The sequence below is a fragment of the Artemia franciscana genome, unplaced genomic scaffold (genome assembly GCF_032884065.1).
Source record: "Artemia franciscana unplaced genomic scaffold, ASM3288406v1 PGA_scaffold_57, whole genome shotgun sequence".
In the NCBI taxonomy this organism is placed as follows: domain Eukaryota; kingdom Metazoa; phylum Arthropoda; class Branchiopoda; order Anostraca; family Artemiidae; genus Artemia; species Artemia franciscana.
In genome coordinates, this window is record NW_027062697.1 from 69,512 (window position 1) to 75,511 (window position 6,000).

The window sequence follows — 6,000 nt, forward strand, 5'->3', positions numbered from 1 at the left end:
AATGGAAGTTTTTTATGTACCCCCCCCCCCCCCAAATGAAAATTCAGGGTATGACCCTCTGCAAAACTGGTTAACTATTTTTAAAGACAAGGGAAAAAGTAAGGTCTTTCCCCAACACCGATAGCTTAAAAAGCCCCTGGCCCGGCACTGGCCAGCTTTGGGTATTCATTTTACACGAAGATGGGCAACCCCTTGTCAAAATATTGTTTCCAAATGTTTTACTATTTAATGTTACTCACCTAATTCTAACTCAACTTAACCAGTTTTTTATCTTAAAATTCCTGAAGTCTATTGAATTTGTACCGGAGCAACGAGAATATAAAAAATTGTTTTCTGGTGTGACAGTTGCTCGGTCAAGAACGAAAATTGGACTGAGTTTAGAGCCCTTCTTTGCATCCTGAATCAGAGTTGTGGACCCAACCACCATCAGTTTGAAGTACCTTACCAAGGGTAACCCACATATGACGGCGGACGCTATCCATGGCTGCATCAAAAAGATGATAAGAAATCAGGCTGATGTCGATGATTTGAAGGATCTAGTAATCATGATGCAAAATTAAAAAAAAAACACTAGTGTAAAGGTTCTAGACACAAGAGATTTTTTTCATTTGGAAAAATGGAACGTCAACTAAAAAGTGCTGCAAAAAGGATTTGGTGGTGCTGAATAGAATTGTGAAGGCTACTTTTAAAAAAGGTCAAAAGGACCTGTCTACAAGTACAATTTTGACGACACTTTAAAACGTTTTGATTTCCTGAAAACGAAATTGAAGCGCATGAATGATTTGCCAAAAAAAAAATCAAATATCCAAGGGGGGTTTGAAAAGAAATAAAATGAATTCTGAGACTATTTTCACATTTTTCTGATAGAAACAGCAATTTTGGCTTGACTTGCCACTGAATGAAAGATTGCCTGATATAACCACGTGTTTCAAAGGATACCAAAGTGATGATATTTAAACAACATTCAAATAAGCTGCTTTATAATTCATTTCTTCTTCTAGATTTGAGTAAAAGTAGCCTTTGAGAAAAGAGTAAATAGAATTGTTTGCTAATCATAGTGATTTTGTTCTTTGTTGTGGAGTACGACGAAGCGTAAACTTGTTTTGTCACAATTTGAAGAGCATCACTTTTGTGCGTCTTGTGCAAATAGATCTTGAAATGTGCAATGTGAACTTTTAAATCTTTCAGTGTTCTAAGAATTTACCCTTGGAAAAACACGACAACAAATAAACACGCATCAGTGAACTTTCTTCAGGCAGAAAATGCGAAAGTCCACGTTTGTAGAACTGGCTTGCAATAGTGCGTCATAAAATTAACCTAATTAATTAAAACATACTTTTAAAACGGGAACACAGGTCAATAGCCTCTCTTTTTCCATTTGAAGGGTCTTTTTTGAAGAGAATTGAAGAGAATGTTTCATGACTTGTGGAGTGTCTCCTCATACGAGTAGTCCGATCATACCATGTTTCTACATGTTTGCCGTATAGTGGTGCTCAGTCTTTTATCCCATAAATGAGAATTTTGATAGAAATTACCTCTTTGGACAAGTTTTTTGGCACCTTTTCAGTAGGAACTATCAAAATATCTGGATCTGTTGGTAAACTCATCAAAGAGACGGAAAGTAACGGATCAACAACAAAACACAGCCAAAGTTCTTGACGGGAAAAATTTGACATTTAATTCAAGCCAAGGTTAATGGCCCGACAAAGGTAATAATAAAGGCAATGTAAAGGTACAAGGTAAATGGCTCTACAAAGGTAATAATAAAGGTAATATAAAGGTACAAGGTAAATGGCTCTACACCTACAAAGAAATAAGGACTATTGAGTATTCAACACTTATGTTATTAAAACGGCCTAAATGATTATCTTTAAAGGGTTACATAATCCTTTTTCAATATTTGGATAGCAAAGATTCCTTGGTTTCGAAAATTAATCTATTTTTGATTAAATATGTAAAAAAAAAACTACAAAAAGTGTTTTTAAATGAAAATGAAGAGCGCAATTAAACTCCGTTCTGGGCTGGAATATATGAAATTTTGCTTTCTTGTGATTTTGAAATTTTGGATTTGCAAAATAATTTTTAGCACTAACAGACACAAAAGGATCTCAAGGATTATAAGCAATTCATTAGTTTGAAATGTGAAAAATAATTTTCTAAGTTTAAACAAGCAGACTCTCCCTCTCTCTATTGTCATCGTCTCTTTGTCATCAGCACTGACTTTAATTATTGACTATTAATTATTTATTTGTTCAATCATTATGAAATGTTTTAAATTAATTATCATTCAATTACTGTATATACTAATCGTAAAATAACTAAAAATGATTGTGGAACTATAACTAAGCAAATAATTATAATTTAGTTTATCACTAAAATTATTCTACCGTTGAAATTATTAACTAGATTCACAAGAGTAAATTGGACTGAACACAAATTTCGATTAAATGCACAATTTTGTAAAAGGATATAATTCATTTTAACTACAACTATTAATATTTAAACAAACTACAACACAGTTTTTTCTAGCGATAAATAAAAAAAACTAGTTTTTTAAACTGAAAGTAAGGAGCGGCATTAAAACTTAAAACAAACAGAAATTACTCCGTATATGAAATGGGTTGACCCCTCCGCAATCCCTTGCTCTTTACGCTAAAGTTTGATTCTTTACCCCTATTCTACTTTTTAAAACAACTAAAAGCTTTAGTGTAAAGAGCGAGGGATTGCGGAGGGGACAACCCATTTCATATACGGAGTATTTTCTGTTTGTTTTAAGTTTTAATGTCGCTCCTTACTTCCAGTTTAAAAAACTATTTTTTTTTATTTAATTTCTGAACGTTTTTAATTAATGCATTTTTGATTTTGGCTCTCCGCACATAAATTATTAAAATGAAATTTTTATATTAATTCTTTTTTGGCTAAATGGCTTTCTTTAAGTTTTGATCAGACGATTTTGAGAAATAAGGGATGGGGAAGAAGGCCTAGTTGCCCTCCAATTTTTCGGTTACTTAAAAAGGCAACTAGAACTTTTAATTTTTAACGAACGTTTTTATTAGTAAAAAATATACGTAACTTAGGAATTAACTTACGTAACAAACTTTTATATTCTTATATTTTTATTATGTATATGAGGGGGTTTGTCCCCTCGTTAAAACTTCGATATTTACACCAAATCTTAAGTTTTGTCCCAATTCTTTAAGAATGACCCCTGAATAAGAACGGCCGTAGAATAAATATTTGAAATTACTAAAAATACTTTAGCATAAAGAGCAAGGTATTTATCTCCTCCTAAATACCTCGCTCTTTATGCTAAAGTATTTTTTGAACCCCTCATATGCGTAATAATGTCTGTTCGTCTTAAGTTTTAATGCTGCTCCTTACTTTCAGTTGAAAAAACTTTTTCATGTTTATTTTTTCATTGTTTTTTTCTTATTAATGCTAGAAAATCCCGCGCCCTTTTCATTGAATTTTTCTTCCCCCATGACTTATTCCTCCAAAGTAATATCCTACCACATAGCCCCCTCTCCTCAACCCTACCCCCAAACCAAAAAAATCCCCCTGAAAACGTCTGTACACTTCCCAATAACCATTACTGTATGTATTACATAAAAAAAACTAGTTTTTTTTAACTGAAAGTAAGGAGCGAAATTAAAACTTAAAACGAACAGAAATCACTTCGTATATGAAAGAGGCTGCTTCCTCATCAACGCCCCGCTCTTTACGCTAAAGTTTGACTCTGTCTCTCAATTCTTCTTTTTAATACAGTAAAAAACTTTAGCGTAAAGAGCGGGGCGTTGATGAGGAAGCAGCCTCTTTCATATACGAAGTAATTTCTGTTCGTTTTAAGTTTTAATATCGCTCCTTACTTTCAGTTAAAAAACTTGTTTTTTTATTTAATTTCTGAACGTTTTTGAATCAATGCATGTTTTGATTTTGGCTCTCCGCAGAGGAATAATTAAAACGAAATTTGCATTTTTTTTTTTTTTGCTAAATCGCTTTCGCATAATTTTTATCGAATGATTCTGAGAAAAAAAGAGCGGGGAGGAAGACTAGTTGTCTTCCAAGTTTTTGATAAATTAAAAAGGCAACTAGAACTTTTAATTTTTTACGAATATTTTTATTAGTAAAAGATTTACGTAATTTATAAATTAGCTTACGTAAAGAACTTTTATATTCTCATATTTTTATTACATATATGAGGGGGTTCGCCCCCTTGTCAGATCCTCGCTCTTTACACTAAAGCTGAAATTTTGTCCCAATTCATTAAGAATGACCCCAGAATCACAAAAGCCGTAGAATAAATAGTTGAAATTACTAAAATTACTTTAGCGTAAAGAGCGAGGTATTAGGAGGAGGTGAGCCCCTCAAATGGGTAATAATTTCTGTTTGTTTTAAGTTTTAGTGCTGTTCCTTACTTCCAGCTGATAGAACTTTTTCATATTTATTTTTTCATTTTTTTTTTTTTAAATAATGCTAGTAAATCCTGCGCTCCCTTCATGGAGATCTTCTTCCCCCATGACAAATTATCGATGGAAAGTTCCCCCAGCATATCCCCCTCTTCTCAACCCCCCTCCCAACCAAAAAAATCCTCCTGAAAACGACTGTATACTTCCCAATAACCATTACTATATGCAAGCATTGGTCAAAGTTTGTAACTTGTTGCCCCTCCCATGGGGACTGTGGGGGAGTAAGTCGTCACCAAAGACATAGTTATAAGGTTTTTCGACTACGCTGAATAAAGTTGCTATCTCAGAATTTTTATCCATTGACTTTGGTAAAATAATTAGCGTGGAAGGGGGCCTAGGTGCCCTCCAATTTTTTTGGTCACTGAAAAAGGGCACTAGAGCTTTTTATTTCCGTTAGAATGAGTCCTCTTGCAACATTCTAGGACAACTGTGTCGATACGATCACCCCTGGGAAAAAAAACAAACAAAAAAACAAATAAACACGCATCCGTGATCTGCCTTCTGGCAAAAAATACAAAATTCCACATTTTTGTAGATAGGAGCTTGAAACTTCTACAGTAAGGTTCTCTGATACGCTGAATCTGATGGTGTGATTTTCGTTAAGATTCTATGACTTCTAGGGGGCGTTTCTCCCTATTTTCTTAGATAACGCAAATTTTCTCAGGCTCGTAACTTTTGATCAGTAAGACTAAACTTGATGAAACTTATATTTTTAAAATCAGCATTAAAATGCAATTATTTTGATGTAGGTACTGGTATTGGTTACTATTTTGGTTACTATTGAGCCGGGTCGCTCCTTACTACAGTTCGTTACCACGAACTGTTTGAAACACTGGACAAAGTTTGTAACGTGCAGCCCCTCCCCCAGGGAGTTTGGGGAGGTGAGTCATTCCAAAGACACAGTTATTTTGTTTTTCGACTATACGCAACAAAATGGCTATCTCAAAATTTTAACCCGTTGACTTTGGGAAAAAAGTGAGCGTGGGAGGGCGCCTAGGTGCCCTCCAATTTTATGGTCGCTTAAAAAGGGCACTAGAACTTTTAATTTCCGTTAGAATGAGCCCTCTGGCGAGATTCTAGGACCACTTGATCAATACGATGACCCCTGGGGAAAAAAACAACAAACAAACAAGTAAAAACGCACCCGTGATCTGTCTTCTGGCAAAAAATATGAAATTCCACATTTTTGTAGATAGGAGCTTAAAATTTTTGCAGCAGGATTTTCTGATACACTGAATGCAATGGTGTGATTTTCGTTAAGATTCTTTGAATTTTAGGGGGTGTTTACCCCTATTTTCCAAAATAAGGCAAATTTTCTCAGGCTCGTAACTTCTGGTGACTAAGATTAAATTTGATGAAACTTATATATTTAGAATCAGCATAAAAATTAGATTCTTTTGATGTATCTTTTAGCATCAATATTCTGTTTTTTTGAGTTTCGTTACTATTGAGCCGGGTCGCTCCTTACTACACTTCGTTACCACGAACTGTCTGAAAGTATCGCCATCAGGCCAATGGAGCTATAGAGGCCATT